Here is an 18,167-nt window from a genome sequence, read left to right as displayed (position 1 = left end):
AGAAACAATGATCTTTACAGTGCTGAGATATTTTTTTAAATAGTGAATGCAAAATTTTATCTCCAGCAAAATCATTCCTCAAAAATCAAGATCAAAGACATTTTCAGACAGGAAAAAACTAAGATTTCTTGACCTGCCAACATGCACTGCCAAAAATGCTAAAGAAAGTTCTTCAGGCTGAAAGGAACAAAAATCTACATCTTCAGGAAGTAATAAAGTGCGTTAACATTGAGAAATATGTGTAAATATATAAATGATTATTATTCTCTTAAATTTAAAGATACATGTGGCTCTTTAATGGAGGAGGGCATGGCAACCCACTCTCCAGGTATTCATGCCTGGAGAATCCCACGGACAGAGGTCACAAAGAGGCAGACACAACTGAAGCAACTTAGCAAGCACACACAGATGGCTCTTTAAAGAATCGCATTCATCCAAATATTTGAAGACAGACTGAATTTTTCACTCTAAATCTAAATGTTATCAAGCTTAGATTTTGAAAGATCATCAAATTTTTCCTGGCATGAAACTGACATTTGGATATAACATCGTTATTATTTTCTGAAATTAAATACATGTTTTCTATCAACATTTACTTGTCACATTCATTTTATTTGCCTTTTTTTCTCCCCTTTGTAGAGAAATGTGTCTAGAGTTAATAAGCTTAGCAAGCTTCTAGCCTAATAGGAATATGCTCAGAACATCTCTTTTGAAAGGGAGACATTTTCCTAATGGACTATCATTTAGAGAGAGTTTTGAGTTGTGAATCAATGAAGCAATAAATAATGAACATACTCCTGTGTAGTTAGAACTCCTAGGTTTCAGGGCATGTTTTTCTTCATCAAGTAAGATCAAAACATGTTCATATATGGGTAAAATTCTTAGAGAAAAACAAAGTTTATGTAGTTGTTGTTTAGTCGCTAAATCCTATCTGACTCTTTTGCGACCCCATGGACTGTAGCCCGCCAGGCTCCTCTGTCCAAGGGATTCCCAGGCAAGAATACTGGAATCGGTTGCCATTTCCTCCTCCAGGGGATCTTTCCCACCCACAGACTGAACCCATGTCTCCTTTGTTGGCAGATAGGTTCTTTACCAATGAGCCACCTGGGAAACCCCAATAAAGTTTCCTGAAAAAAATTATAATGTTAAACACTTCCAAAAAAGAAAAGCATAATTTAAAAGTTAAGCTTAAAGTGTGTGTATCACAATAAACTGGAAAATTCTTAAAGAGATGGGAACACCTGCATCCTGAGAAATCCATATTCAGGTCAAGAAGCAATAGTTAGAACCAGACATGGAACAATGGACTGGTTCCAAATTGGGAAAGGAGTATGTCAAGGCTGTATATTGTCACCCTGTTTATTTAACTTATATGCAGAGTACATCATGAGAAACCCTGGGGTGGATGAAGCAAAAGCTGGAATCAAGATTGCAGAGAGAAATATCAGTAACATTAGATATGCAAATGACATCACCTTTATGGCAGAAAGCAAAGAGGAGCTAAAGAGCCTCTTGATGAAACTGAAAGAGGAGAGTGAAAAAGCTGGCTTGAAACTCAACATTCAAAAAATTAAGATCATGGGCTCTGTTCCCATCACTTCATGGCAAATAGATGGGGAAACAATGGAAACAGTGACAGACTTTATTTTTGGGGGCTCCAAAATCACTGCAGATGGTGACTGCAGCCATGAAATTAAAAAAGGCGTGCTCCTTGGAAGAAAAGCCATGACCAACCTAGACAGCTTATTAAAAAGCAGAGACATTACTTTACCAGCAAAGGTCCATCTAGTCAAAGCTATGGCTTTTCCAGCAGTCATGTATGAAAGGGGAGAATTGAACTATAATGAAAGCTGAGCACTGAAGAACTGATGCTTTGGAACTGTGGTGTTGGAGAAGACTCTTTAGAGTCCCTTGGACTGCAATATCAGACCAGTCGATCCTAAAGGAGATCAGTCCTAGGTGTTCATTGGAAGGATTGATGCTGAAGCCGAAACTCCAATACTTTGGCCACTTGATGCGAAAACCTGACTCATTGAAAAAGACCCTGATGCTGGGAAAGATTGAAGGCAGGAGGAAAAGGAGATGACAGTGGATGAGATGGTTGGATGGCATCACAGACTCGGTGGACATGAGTTTGAGCAAGCTCTGGGAGTTGGTGATGGACAGCGAAGCCTGGAATTCTGCAGTCCATGGGGTCGCAAAAGTTGGACTCGACTGTGTGACTGAACTGAAGCTTAAAGTGCATTCAAATACTGTTGGATAAAAGAATGAGACTATATGTCAATGCTATTTAAAATCTTGAGTAAAAATATCTAAAATAAAGTCATCAAAATCATATTCAGAATCTTTTCATAGTTTCTAGAGGCAAGCAAACAACAACAAAAAAATATTTTCCATGTTTTTGCACTTGCCAGCTAGATATTTGTTCTGGATGCTCTACCAACACCTCAGCATCTGTGTTTCAGCATTAAAGTTATCTTCTGAGGACTTCCCTGATGGTCCAGTAGCTAAGACTCTGTGCTCCCAATACAGGGGGCCTGGCTTCCATCCCTGGTTTGGAAACATGATCCTACATACTACAACTGAGAGTTCACATGCCATGCAAAGATCCCACATGCCTAAGACCTGGCGCAAATAAATAAGACCTGGCTGCTATTGAAAACACCAGTACCACCAGTAGAAACTGCTGCTCTAGGTCTTCGTTGCTGAGTGTGGGCCTTCTCTAGTTTCGGCTCTCGGGCTCTAGAGCGTGTGGGCTTCAGCAGTTGTGGCACACAATCTTAGTTACTCTGCAGCATGTGGGATTTTGCAAGACCAGGGATCAAACCCATGTCCCTTGCATTGGCAGGCAGATTCCTAACCACTGGACTACTGGGGAAGCCCCAGAAAACTATTTCTGTGTGAGCCTGAAGATACAGAAAGAGTTAGAGAGGGAAAGGGGAATTTATGGGGCTGTCAAGACTGCCTCCACAATAGAAAACTTTACATTGCTTTTTGAGATAAACTTTCTTTTATCTGAAATTCCTTTTCAAGTGTGCACGAGGTCTGTAGTGGAGGAACTCTGTTCCCCTCTAAATCTGATTATCTTATTCACATATTGGGAAGAGGGGCCCAGAGACTGGGCTGGAATAGCGGGGAGAACAAGGAAGATTGCTCCCTACGAGAGTCCTGGGATAGAGCGTTTCACCCAACCATCTATTCAGCATCTCAGCCACCAGCATGGCAGGCGGCTTTCAGCCAGAGTCACAGCTTAAGGGGCCACACTCCTGAGTGAAGCTGGCAGGATCTGAGCTTTTAGCCTGTCAAGATCCATATTGGCTGGCACAAGAACAGAGATCCCTTCTAAAATTGAACATGGCAGCCAAATTAATCCTATTAAACTCTAAATGACCCTCCACTGAGGGATGCACATTAAGAAGATTGTTGCTATATTACAATCCCTTCTCTATCATAAAAATCTTCTTAGGAAAGCAGAATTTTCAAAAACGTCATAGAATGTCAGAGGTAGAGGTCGTCTTAAAAGACTATAGACTGCCTTAGTAATCATCCCATCCTATCATTTTATTTCACAAATCCTTGGCACAGGGAGAAAGAAAATTCATCAAAATATGTGAATCACCTTTTTTCCCTTCAGTTCAGTTCAGTCAGTCAGTCGTGTCCAACTCTTTGCAACCCCATGAACCGCAGCACGCCAGGCCTCCCTGTCCATCACCAACTCCCAGACTTCACTCAAACTCACGTCCATCAAGTCGGTGATGCCATCCAGGCATCTCATCCTCTGTTGTCCCCTTCTCCTCCTGCCCCCAATCCCTCCCAGCATCAGAGTCTTTTCCAATGAGTCAACTCTTCGCATGAGGTGGCCAAAATATTGGAGTTTCAGCTTTAGCATCAGTCCCTCCAAAGAACACCCCGGACTGATCTCCTTTAGAATGCACTGGGTGGATCTCCTTGCAGTACAAGGGACTCTCAAGTCTTCTCCAACACCACAGTTTAAAAGCATCAATTCTTCGGCGCTCAGCTTTCTTCACAGTCCAACTCTCACATCCATACATGACCACAGGAAAAACCATAGCCTTGACTAGACGGACCTTTGTTGGCAAAGTAGTGTCTCTGCTTTTGAATATGCTATCTAGGTTGGTCGTAACTTTCCTTCCAAGGAGTAAGCGTCTTTTAATTTCATGGCTGCAGTCACCATCTGCAGTGATTTTGGAGCCCAAAAAAATAAAGTCTGACACTGTTTCCACTGTTTCTCCATCTATTTCCCATGAAGTGATGGGACCAGATGCCATGATCTTCGTTTTCTGAATGTTGAGCTTTAAGCCAACTTTTTCACTCTCCTCTTTCACTTTCATCAAGAGGCTTTTTGGTTCCTCTTCCCTTTCTGCCATAAGGGTGGTGTCATCTGCATATCTGAGGTTATTGATATTTCTCCTGGCAATCTTGATTCCAGCTTGTGCTTCTTCCAGCCCAGCATTTCTCATGATGTACTCTGCATATAAGTTATATAAGCAGGGTGACAATATACAGCCTTGATGAACTCCTTTTCCTGTTTGGAAGCAGTCTGTTGTTCCATGTCCAGTTCTAACTGTTGCTTCCTGACCTGCATACAAACTTCTCAAGAGGCAGATCAGGTGGTCTGGTATTCCCATCTCTTTCAGAATTTTCCACAGTTTATTGTGATCCACACAAAGGCTTTGGCATATTCAATAAAGCAGAAATAGATGTTTTTCTGGAACTCTCTAGCTTTTTCCATGATCCAGCGGATGTTGACAATTGATCTCTGGTTCCTCTGCCTTTTCTAAAACCAGCTTGAACATCTGGAATTTTATGGTTCACGTATTGCTGAAGCCTGGCTTGGAGAATTTTGAGCATTACTTTACTAGCATGTGAGATGAATGCAATTGTGCAATAGTTTGAGCATTCTTTGGCATTGCCTTTCTTTGGAATTGGAATGAAAACTGACCTTTTCCAGTCCTGTGGCCACTGCTGAGTTTTCCAAATTTGCTGGCATATTGAGTGCAGCACTTTCACAGCATCATCTTTCAGGATTTGAAATAACTCAACTGGAATTCCATCACCTCCACTAGCTTTGTTTGTAGTGATGCTTTCTAAGGCCCACTTGACTTCACATTCAAGGATGTCTGTCTTTAGGTGAGTGATCACACCATCGTGATTATGTTGGTCATGAAGATCTTTTTTGTACAGTTCTTCTATGTATTCTTGCCAGAAACATAAAATGCATATAATATATAATATCTATAATTGGGTTTATGAAATAAAATAAATTCTGAGCATTTTTAGTTCCTTAAAATAAATCTCAATATAGTCTAATCTAAAGCCTCTTTAAGGATAAACTTGAAATAGATCTTTAGGCAACGTGCTCATCTATACCACTCCTAGGTTGATGCAAATGTCTTCTCTGACCGGATTGATCTTTTCCCTGCCATTAGAATAAGCCTTATCTCTCTGAGCGCTATCCCATTCTAGGTAATTTTTCACAGCTTGAGTCTATTACCTTCTTTTCTATGCCACTATACATATCTTGACTTCTTTCTTCCTATTGACTTTATTCTAGGTTGAACTTTTAACATGGTAGAAAGCTCTTCTACTGCAGCTTTCAGGCTTCAATCAAACTTTAGGAAAATCAAGCAAAGTCCAGCATGAGATATGTGCATGCACAGTCATTCAGTCATGTCCGACTCTTGCAATCCATGGGTTGTAGCCTGCCGGGATCCTCTGTCCATGGGATGTTTCAGGCAAGAATACCAGAGTGAGCTGCCATTTCCTCCTCCAGGGGATCTTCCCAACCCATGATCGAACTGGAGTCTCTTGCCTATCTTGGATTGGCAGGTGGATTCTTTCCCACTGAGCCACCAGGGAAGCCTCCAGCATGGTAATAACATTACACCTAAGGCATACAGCATGTCTAATTGGTGTGAGACAACTTACTAAGCAAATTACTTCATTATCATGATGCCTGATTTTATCTAGAGTTGAGTGATATTAAAATCTCCATGTTGCTTACAAAGGATGAGACTCAGAGTTAGGAAATTGCCCAAGGTCGCATAATTAGAAATAGTAGAACCAGAATTTTAATGCTAACGTTTTATATCAGAGCCCTCTCTCTTATTCACTGTGCAAACCTACCTATAAATGTATGATGGACCATAGTGAGAGACAAAGCTGGAAAGTAATTTGTGACTTAGATTTATTATGCATGTGCTCTGTTGCTTAGTCATGTTTGGCTCTTCTGTCCCCATGGACTGTAGCCTGCCAGGCTCCTCTATCCATGGGATTCTCCAGGCAACAATACTGGAGTGGGTTGTCATACCCTCCTCCAGGGAATCTTCCCAACCCAGGGATTGAACTCAAGTTTCCTGTGTCTCCTGCATTGGCAGGCAGATTCTTTACCCACTGAGCCACCTGGAAGGCTTCAAATGTGCTATAGGACTGAGTGTAAGAGGGGCATCCAACCCAGTCTGGGGAACTCCAGGAAAAATTCATAAATGAGTTGCCTTCAGAGCTGAATTTTGAGTCAGGTACTATGGCCGACGTATTCTCCAACCAGTAGGAAGATCACAGAGGAAAGAACAGAGGTATGAAAGGGTGTGGGACACTTTTTAAATTTAACAATTATGATTTGTAAGTGTCATCTTAAAAAAATCAGTCCACTAAATTATGTAGAAATAAATATGCAACAAGTTGGCAAAACAAAGTATACTTTAAATATGTTTCAGTAGATAGCTCATCTGAAATTCTGGATTTTTCAGTCACTTTATTCTGATGCTGTGGCAGCCAACTAATTCTTAACTTTAGCTGGTGTAAGACTGGGAAGCCTGGCTTCACTGCAGATTCCTGCTGCTACATAATCTTCTCTCCTCTGCCCTTCCAAGCTTTCCTTTAGGGTTAATTTGGCTGTACTGGTGGCATCTTCAAGTTACAGATCTTGGTTACATATTTTCTTAAGGAGAAGTTTTCCCAGTTACATAGTTCTTTCCCATTGATGTGACTTTCCAGGCAAAGTAAGGCCTAGATGGATGTGACTGAAATAAATATGATCGTCCCTCATCATTCCAACCAAAAAAAAAAGAAAAACCTCCAAGTGAAGGAACACCACCTGGCTGAGTGTATCCTTGAATCACAGAAGTTATGCTCTGTACCAGCAGAGTTGTGACAGTGGGTTCTCGGGAAACAAGATAGTGTGGCTGAGCTGGTTTCCCAACTCTGTGCACCAGCACTCAGCGATGTGAGCTCATGCCACCGCACGTCAAACCTCAGTGCTCGGTCATTGCTTCCACACTGTGTTCTTGACACTCATCCTACAGAATGGATTTCTGTTTCTTCTCGGTTGCTGATACTATACCATTTGCAGCTATAGTTTTCACTGAAGGGATTCCTCCAGCTACAGCAGCCAAACGGTATTCAAAGTGGATGTCAAAGTGAAAGTGAAAGTCATTCAGTCATGCCCAACTTTTTGCAACTCCATGAACTTTAGAGTACAGGGAATTCTCCAGGCTGGAATACTGGAGTGGGTAGCCTCTCCCTTCTCCAGGGGATCCTGTCAACCCAGAGGTCAAACCCAGGTCTCCAGGTCTTCAGTCTGGACAAGTTTAGCAGAAAGGCTGGATGTGGTCAGTGAAAAGTGATAACTGTGCTCTGCCGTCTTTACCTGGACAGCACTTTTTTGTTGTTTATAGTAGCTTTATTCATAACTGCCAAAAAATTGAAATAACTCACATGACCACTAATTGGTGAGGAAGGCAGAGTGAGTTCACTGGTGAAAATGGGCATCAAATCAATGGGTGTCAAAGTGAAAACAAAAGTGTTACTCAGTCATGTCCAACTCTTTGCAACCATGGACTGTAGCCCACAAGCCTCCTCCATCCATGGAATTCTCCATGCAAGGATACTGGAGTAGGTTGCCATTATCTTTCCAGGGGATCTTCCTGACTCAGAGATCAAACCTGAGTCTCCTGCACTGCAGGCAGATTCTTTATCATCTAAACCACCAGGGAAGCTCCTAGATGTCAAAGTGAAAGTGAAAGTCATTCAGTCATGCCCAACTTTTTGCAACCCCATGAACTATAGAGTACAGGGAATTCTCCAGGCTGGAATACTGGAGTGGGTAGCCTCTCCCTTCTCCAGGGGATCTTGTCAACCCAGAGGTCAAACCCAGGTCTCCAGCATTACAGGGAGATTCTTTACCAGCTGAGCCACAAGGGAAGCCTGGATGTCAAAAGATACCATTAAAAACTCCCAAACCAGGGGACTTCCATAATGGTTGAGTAGTTAAGACCTCTCCTTCCAATGCAGGGGTTCAATCCCTGGTTGGAGAACTAAGATCCCACAGGCCTCAAATGCCCCTCCCCCCAAAATAACATAAAACAGAAACAATATTGTAACAAACTCAATAAAGGCTTTTTTAAAAATGGTACATATAAAAATAAAATCTTAAAAAAATAAAACCTCCCAAACCAGAGAGTGAAGATTAAATTAAAAAACATAGAAATCTAGGTCTTTCCAAAAGATAACTATAAAAGTATCAGAAATATCAAATGATAAATTTTAAAAAACACATCACATAAATAAAGACAGAAAACAATACAAAATAATTTGGAAATGTTAAAACAAAACACAAAAACTCTATCAATAAATGTGAATGATCTTAACTCAGCTATTAAAAGAAATAAATCTCTATTATACTCACAGAGCAAGACCTAACTTCATGATGCATTCAAGAGACACACCTAAAATAAAGTGACTCAGAAGTTTAAAATGAAATGGGCAAAAACATCCTAGGAATATGGAAATAGTAAGAAAGCAAGTCTTCAGATTTTGATGTCTCAAACAGAATCAAGCCAAAATTCATTAAAGATAAAAGGTCCGTATGAATACCAAGTTTTAAAATCCACAAAAAATATCAGACAGCTGAGTATCAATATGTTAAGTAAGGTACAAACTACATTTATTAATCCTTATTAAGCAGAACCATAGGGGATGCAAAGAGAAATAGAAACATACTAATAATAGGAGACTTCCACTCTCAGTAGAAGATAAATCATAATGACAATAAATATATAGAAGACCTAAATAACATATTTAATAAGATAGCTCTTATGGACCCATACTGAACATTAACCCTGACAATAGAAAACACATAGTGTATTTACAAAAGTGATCAAATATTAGGTCACAAGGAAAATAATAGTAAATTGCTTAAGACAAAAAAATAACTCAAATGACAGTGCAATAAAATAAAAAAATATTAATAATGTATTTTTTAAAAAGCTAAAAGGCCCTTCCTCCTGGAAATTTGAAAGCTACAATTTAACTGTTGCAGATCTGAGGAGACTAAGGAGATATGACTTCTAAATGCAGTGTGATACCCTGGATTGAATCTTGGAACAGAAAGAAAACATTAATGGGAAAACTGAAAAATCCAGATAAAGTCTGGAGTCTAATTCACAGCATAGTGTACCAATGTTGTTTCTCAGTTTTCAGTCGAGTCCAAATTTTTGTGACCCAAAAGACTGTAGCCCAACAGGCTCCTCTGTCCATGGAATTCTGTAGGCAAGAATACTGGAGTGAGTAGCCATTCACTTCTCCAAGGATCTTCCCAACCCAGGGACTGAACCCAGGTCTCCTGAATTGCAGGCAGATTCTTTACTGTCTGAGTCATAAGGAAGCCCCTCAGAGTTCACAGCATAGTGTACCAATGTTGGTTCTTAGTTTTGACAGATGTACCACAATAATATAAGATATTAACAACAGGCAAACTGGTTGAAGACTATATGGGAACTCTGTATTATATTTGCAATGGTTCCATTAATGTAAAATCATTTCAAAATAAAAAACTAGTTTTAAAAGCTTTCAACTGAAAAACACTTCTATCAAGGAGCTACACAATCAAAATAACAGAACTTCTAAAAGTTATTGCATTATTTTTGACTCAGGTATCTCAGGTATTTATTACTCTCTAAGATATAACCAAATAGACCTACTTATCATTCATAAAATCTCTAAAAATCTATTAAGCTCTTTAGTATCTGTATAATGAAATCAATACTATAATCCATATAATTAAAGAATTACAATAGTAAAATTGAGTGCTTAAGAGATTTTGATATAGAGCCAAAAATATAGGTAAGCAAAGCCAAAAGAAGACTCATTGTCTATATCAATCTTTATAATTGGTTGAAACACTACAGTTCAGAATCTGTGGTATATATTTAAAGCTGTTAATTGAGGAAAATTTGAAGCCGTAAATACTTTGTCAATACAAAAAACATGTTAAGCTAAATTCCCAACTCATAAAAGTAAAAAAAAAAAAAAAAACCACCACCATCACAGCAACAAAGTAAACCAAAATATAGCATAAAGAAAGAAAGAATAAATATAAAAACAGAAATTAATGAAAGAGGTAACAGAAAAACAGCATATGTAATTAGTAAAACAAGATATCAGTTTCTTTAAACATTAACAAATTAAGTAAAGCACTAACTAACTTAACTGGGAAGGAAATACAAATATACAAAACTAATGCATTGGGGGAAATAATCATTGAAATATAAGAATTTTTTAAATAAGATTAACTTGCAGACCTCTATACAAATACATTTGGAAAACTAGGTGAAATGGATAATTATGCAGGAAAATAGCTTTCCAAAACTGACTCATTAATATAGAGTTCAGAAGGATAAATTTCTAAATTGCTTGCATAAATTAAAATAAATAAAAAGAAAAAAAAACTTTTGAATAACTAAAAGGTGAATTCTAATTGTTATTGCTGTCCAGTCGCTAAATTGTGTCTGACTGTTGGCAACCCCATAGACTGCAGCGCTCCAGGCTTCTCTGTCCTCCACTAGCTCCTGGAGTTTGCTCAAATTCATGATGTTCGTTGAGTTGGTGATGCTATCTAACCAACTCATCCTCTGCCACCCTCTTCTCCTTTTGCCTTCAATCTTTCCCAGCATTGGGGTCTTTTCCAACAATTTAGCTCTTTGTATCAGGTAGCCAAAGTATTGGAGCTTCAGCTTCATTATCAGTCCTTCCAGTGAATATTCACGGTTGATTTCCTTTGGTTTGATCTCCTTGCAGTACAAGGGGTTCAAAAGATTCTTCTCCAGCAGCATAATTCAAAAACATCAATTCTTTGGCACTCAACCTTCTTTATGGCCCAACCCTCACATCAATAATGTAATTTCAGTTTATTGTTCTCACATCTAATCCCAATGACAAATATAACTTTCATATGCCCTTCTGAAAATCTTACTGCTGCTTAAAATATTAATTTGTTAAAGGTTAGTAAAAATTCAAATTCCAAATGAGAGATTTGGCTTTATATTTGAAATATATGTTCATAATCAGACTTGATCCATGTCTTACTTCGAACTGTCTTTGAATTCAAACCTGTCATGTTTTCTTTTGAACTTCTGCTAGAGGTTCCACCTAATCTCTTCAATCAGAAGCATTTCTCCTTATAAACCATCACTTGAGTGAGTAAACAAGCTTCTTTTGCTCATTTCCCTATTTTTGCCATATTTGACAATACTAAGGCAATGGCACCCCACTCCAGTACTCTTGCCTGGAAAATCCCATGGATGGAGGAGCCTAGTAGGCTGCAGTCCATGGGGTCGCTAAGAGTCGGACATGACTGAGTGACTTCACTTTCACTTTTCACTTTCATGCATTGGAGAAGGAAATGGCAACCCACTCCAGTGTTCTTGTCTGGAGAATCCCAGGGATGGGGGAGCCTGGTGGGCTGCCATCTATGGGGTCGCACAGAGTCAGACACGACTGAAGTGACTTAGCAGCAGCAGCATCCAGTGATACTCTTTTTTCTTCCTGAATTCCATCAGCCCTAGTGAAAATCACTGGCATGAATGATCAAAATCATTTGTATGATTCTTAATGAATTAGAGTTATCCTTATTTTAATGGAAATAAAAGAGTACTAAGTGACCTTTGTTATAAAGTGATAAGGAAAAAACATTGCTATTTGATGATTCTTTTCTTCTGAATTTCCTGTTGTTGTTGTTGAGCCAAACTCTTCAGAAATACTGTTAATTGGTGATATTTTTTCATTTATACATTTCATGCTCTCAGCACGACCTCTCCATTGTATGTGTGTGCTCAGTCACTCAGCCATGTCTGACTCTTTGACTTCTCTTATGGCCATTTAAAATTTTAAAGAAAAGTCTTTCTTCGAGAGAAAATATAATGAATGTACAGATAACTGTATGAGTCAGATTGTGACTTTTTAGTTGCAAAGAGGAAGATACAATTATTTCTCTTTTTTTCCTTAAATATTCTCAATAGAATAAAAGTTTAAAGATGCTACAAAGTGCCCTGGTTTGATCTTTCACTTCCCACTGCTATCTCTCTTAAATTTCTTTCTTTCCGTGACTTCTCTTTTCTCTTAGAGCTGAAGACAAATTTTGTTTTTCATCATTATCTCGGCTTAAATTCAGTTGGGAAGGAAATGAGAAGCGTGGGAGCTGATAAGCACCAAAATGCAATTCAAATAAAACTGGCTTTTGCATTTTTCAGTCTTCAAAGAAGAATCACAGTCAGTTTTAAGGATGAGGTTCATTCTGCTGTGGTATGGATACCCTCTTACTTATTCAGTATTTCCTGCATGCCAAGCATGGGGAGGAGGGGAGGATACACCTCTGGGTATCAGGCTCTGGAGATAAAATGGTGAGAAAAACAAGACAGAGACCTCACCCCACAAAGTAGAGAATAGAGTCAAGAAGATTAATTAAACAATCATGTAAATTAACGTTAGCTATACGAGATGGTTGGATGGCATCATTCAATGGACATGAGTTTGAGCAAGCTCTGGGAGACAATGAAGGACACGGAGGCCTGGCATGCTGCAGTCCGTGGGGTCACAAACAGTGGGACACAAATGAATGACTGAACAACAACAATGAAGAATATAAGAAAGGAAAGGTAGGTGGCATGATGAGTACATATTACAGGAGGATCTGGAGCATTCCATCTGGGTCAGATGAGGCTCTGGGGTTGAGAATTCAAGATGGGTAAAACCAAGGCATGGGGTAGAGGATGAGAGGGGTATTCTGGCAGAAAAATGGACTGTCCACAGCTTCTGTCATCTGAGGAAGTTTTGTTTGAGCCACAAAAAGTGCCTCACATGACTTCCATGGTGGTCCAATGATTAAGAATCCATGCTTCCAGTGTAGGGCATGTGGGTTCAATTCCTGATTGGGTAGCTAAGGTCTCACATTGTCTGTGGCATAGCCAAAATACAGAAATTAAAAAGAATTGCTTCATAATGTAACTTCATAATAATTCATCAGTCATTTTGAGGGAAAAAAATAGAAATATGAGTGACAGTACTTAATACAGAGTAAGTGCTAAATAAACTTGAGCTTCTATTATTATCATATTCCATTTCCACACACTGCCTCCCACCTCTCTCCACAGCTACAGCTCTCTCAGCCCGCTTCTAAACAAACACCTTCTGAGGATGACATTGAGGATGTACTCTCAATCCCCAGGCAGGAACCCCTTTTGATATGTATTCTAAATTCTGCTCTGGGAACTTCCCTCGTGGTCCAGTGGCTAAGACTCCACACTCCCAGTGCAAGGGGCCTGGGTTCTATCCCTGGTTAGGCAGCTAGATCCCACATGCTGCAACTAAGACATGGCACAGCCAAATAAATAAGTAAATATTTTTTCAAAAAATAAATTATGTTCTGTAACATGGCAGAAGTCTTCCTTGAATGCATAAAATTAATGTATTGGTCATTTAGCAAATGCATGTTACGTAAGTATGTGATGGATAATAATGACGGCTAAAATTTGCTGAGGACATACCCTTGGGAAAGGCTGTCTTAAGAATAGTGAGTTCTTCAGAAAAAATTTGAGGCAAGTATTAGTACTTTTGAAGCCATAATTTTAGTAACAGAGGACAAAGAGGTTAAACATTTTCTCCTAGCAAGTGGTAAAGCTAGACTTAAGAACGCAAGAAATCTACCTCTAGGATGTGAGGGCTCCATTTGTCTCCTTGAAGACAGACAAGGCACTGGCTTACCTAGAGTTTACAACTTACTTAGAAAGAGGCAGGGAGACCACAGAAATTCAATAAACAAGTAAATAAATAAGCTTGATAATTGCCATTTGTGGTTAGTCTTTCAAAGGGATTAAACCAAATGATGTGGTGAATAAGGATTAAGGGTGGGCAGGGGAACCTTGCTTTAGAAGAGATGACTTCCTGAGGGAGGGGCCTTAGAACTGACACTTAAAAGACGGAAAAGAGATAGCTCTGTGGAAAAGTAGAGAAAAGAATTCCAGTGGAGAAAATAGCAAACACATCTGTCTAGAGGCAGGGCAAGACTGGTGTATGGGAGGAGCTAAAGGAAGTCAGAATCTACTTCTGCTTCACTGACTACGCTAAATAAAGCCTTTGACTGTACTGCTGCTGCTACTGCTAAGTCGCTTCAGTCATGTCCAACTCTGTGCAACCCCATAGATGGCAGTCCACTAGGCTTCTCTGTCCCTGGGATTCTCCAGGCAAGAATACTGGAGTGGGTCACCATTTCCTTCTCCAATGCATGAAGGTGAAAAGTGAAAGTGAAGTTGCTCAGTCATGCCTGACTCTTAGCGACCCCATGGATTGCAGCCTACCAGGCTCCTCCATCCATGGGATTTTCCAGGCAAGAGTACTGGAATGGGTTGCCATTGCCTTCTCCTTTGACTATACGGACCACAGCAAACTGTGAAAAATTCTTAAAGAGATGGGAATACCAGACCATGCTACCTGCCTCCTGAGAAATCTGTAGGCAGGTCAAGAAGCAACAGTTAGAACTGGACATGGAACAGTGGACTGATTTCAAATTGGGAAAGGAGTATCCCAAGGCTGTATATTGTCACCCTGCTTATTTAACTTATATGCAGAGAACCTCATGTGAAATGACAGCCTGGATGACTCACAAGCTGGAATCAAGATTGCTGGGAGAATTACCAATAACCTCAGATATGCAGATGACACCACCCTAATGGCAGAAAGTGAAGAGGAACTAAAGAGACTCTTGATGAAAGTGAAAGAGGAGAGTGAAAAAGCTGGTTTAAAGCTCAATATTCAAAAAACTCAGATTATGCATCTGGTCCCATCACTTCATAGCAAACATGGGGAAAAGTGGAAACAGTGACAGATTTTATTTTCTAGGGCTCCAAAATCACTGCAGATGGTGACTGCAGCCATGAAATTAAAAGTCACTTGCTCCTTGGAAGAAAAGCTATGACAATCCTAGACAGCATATTAAAAAGGAGAGACATTACTTTGTTGAGAAAGGTCCATCTAGTCAAAGCTATGGTTTTTCCAGTTGTCATACACATATGTGAGAGTTGGACAATAAAGAAGGCTTAACACATAAGAATTGATGCTTTCAAACTGTGGTGCTAGAGAATCCCCTGGACAACAAGGAGATCAAGCCAATCAATTCTAAAGGAAATCCACCCAAATATTCTTTGAAAGGACTGATACTGAAGCCAAAGCTCCAGTTCTTTGGCCACCTGATGTAAAGAAGTGACTCACTGGAAAAAAAAAAAAAAAAACCCTGATGCTAGGAAAGATTGAAGGCAGGAGGAGAAGGGCGTGATAGAGAATGAGATGGTTGGATGATATCAGGTATCACAGACTCAATGGACATGATTTGAGTAAACTCCGGGAGATAGTGAAGGACAAGGAAGTCTGGCATGCAGCAGTCCATGGGGTTGAAAAGAGTAGGACACAACTGAATGACTGAACAACAAATGGTTTTTCCAGTAGTCATGTACAGATGTGAAAGTCAGATCATAAAGAAGTCTGAGTGCCCAAGAATTGATGCTTTCAAATTGTGGTTCTGGATAAGACTCTTGAGAATTCCTTGGACAGCAAGGAGATTAAACCAGTCAGTCCTGAAGGAAATCAACCCTAAATATTCATTGGAAGGACTGATGCTGAAGCTGAAATTCCAATACTTTGGCCACCAGATGCAAAGAACTGACTCATTGGAAAAGACACTGATGCTAGGAAAGATTGAAAGCAAAAGTAAAAAGGCTGAGGATGAGAATGTTAGATTGCATCACTGACTTAATGGACATAAATTTGAACAAACTCCAGAAGATAGTGGTGGACAAGGGAGCCTGGCATGGTGCAGTCCATTAGTTCAGAGTCGGACATGACCTAGCGACTCAATGCCACAACCAAGGAGGCCAGAGCAAGAGGAGAAAGAGAAGTGATATAAACTAGATTATGTAAGACCCTCCTGCCATAATGGGAGGTTTGAATGTCACCTGAAAATTAATGCAGAACCAGTAGACATTTTAAAACGAGAATCAGAATAAGATCTCATTAATATTTTCAGAGTTTCACAATAGCTTTCATACTGGAGAATAGATTATAGGAATCAAGAGACAAAGAAGAGAAAGCAGTTCAGAGCTAATGCTGTCAACCCAGTAAGGAGAGATCATAGTTTAAACTAGAATGCTGACACTGGACATGGAGAGATAGGGACAGAGGTAGAAATTTAAAGTCTTACTTATGATAAGATGGTTGGATGGCATCACCAACTCGATGGACGTGAGTTTGAATAAACTCCTGGAGTTGGTGATGGACAGGGAGGCCTGGCATGCTGCAGTCCATGGAGTCACAAAGAGTCAGACACGACTGAGAGACTGAACTGAACTGAACCTATGATGAACCTATGAACCTATTTAAGCCAAAAACCTAGACTTTTTTGGCTTAAATAACTACAAATGGTGATTCCTCAAAGGGAGACAAGAAAAGATCAAGTCTCGGGGGGAAAGGTATGAGTTTCATTTTGAATATGAAGTCTGAAATACCTATGAGGTCTTCATGGAAAGATGTAAAGCACAAAGTTGTATATGCAGTTTGACCCTAGGGCTAGACAAAGAAATGTGAGCATTATTGACATGTAAGGTATTTAAAGCCATGGAGGGACTTCCCTGGTGGTCCAGTGGTTAAGAATTCACCTTGCAATGCAGAGAATGTGTGCTCAATCCCTGGTCAGGGAACTAAGATTCCTTTGTGCCACAACTACTGAGCCCAAGCCACAAAAGATCCTGCCATGCTGTAACTAAGACCCATGCATCCAAATAAATAAATAAATAAATATATACATATATATATATATATATATATTTTTTTTTTTAAGGAAAAACATGGAGATCTCCCAAGAGAGTAAAGAAGAGAAGAAGTCTTAGACCACAGTTCCTAGGCATCATTGGCTAATTCACCATCCCTTTCTGGGTCTCAGATTCCCTACCAGTTAAATGGGAGCAAAGTAATAATGATACATCCTATCCCAGGCTGGAGGAATCTAGGAGTAACACTCTTTCCTTTTATTCATTCTTGATCGCCCTCTACAGTGCTGGCAAGTAAGAAGATATTTTTATTCTATGCCCTAACATGTTCTCAAATAGGTTGAAAGACTGATGAGGGCTTTGGAGCAAAACAAAGAATAATCCTTAGAACACAGTTCATTTTCCTCTCATTGAATGTGACCTGAAGATAAAGCTCCAGAAAAGTCCTTGTTCCTTTTCCTTTCAGAATGCTCACGATAGCAGAGCCAGGGATGTTACTAACTTCTTGATGTAAACCCTCTGAATCTGAGTGACATTCCATGGCTCTAAGGAGTAAATATTCACAAACCTCTGTATTCCAACCACATAATCATATCTGAAAATTCAGTTTCAACACTAGGATTTACAAAAACCCAGCAGATGCTTTTGTCAGTCAATCAACAAGTATTTACTGTGCCCTTAGGGCACGTGGTATGGATGAGACTGCTTTTGTGAGCAAGCAAGTGTGCTCTCTGCTTTGAAAATAGAAATTTAATCACTTGTTCGTCCAAGCATTTCCCTTCAGCTTTTCCAGCATGCTTTTTTGTGAATGACTAAGAGAACAGCTCCTGCAAAGGCGGCCTGTGAATCTCAGCCAGAGTCCCCAAGAGGAAGGATGACTCATGTGCCCCTGACGTCAAAGCCTCTGTTCCTTTCAGAGTCGGAAGAGAGTGGTAATAGCCTGGGTCGAATGACCCAGATGCCCCCCTGAGTCTGTGCGGGTCATGACAGCTTACTCCTTCCCTGCCTGACGGTGATGATTTCAACCCAAAGAAAGTGGAAGCTGTGAAAACTCCA

At 39.8% G+C, this 18,167-nt stretch overlaps 1 pseudogene; it reads right to left on the bottom strand.

The window, feature by feature from the left end:
• Positions 1–6,775: 6,775 nt before the first annotated feature.
• LOC138984766 (proteasome subunit alpha type-2 pseudogene) lies at positions 6,776–8,727 on the bottom strand (annotated as a pseudogene).
• Positions 8,728–18,167: the final 9,440 nt, after the last annotated feature.

This window comes from Bos mutus, chromosome 2, assembly GCF_027580195.1.
Source record: "Bos mutus isolate GX-2022 chromosome 2, NWIPB_WYAK_1.1, whole genome shotgun sequence".
Taxonomy (NCBI): Eukaryota; Metazoa; Chordata; class Mammalia; order Artiodactyla; family Bovidae; genus Bos; species Bos mutus.
The sequence above is the reverse complement of the archived record's forward strand: the minus strand, read 5'-3'. Positions and strand labels throughout refer to the sequence as shown.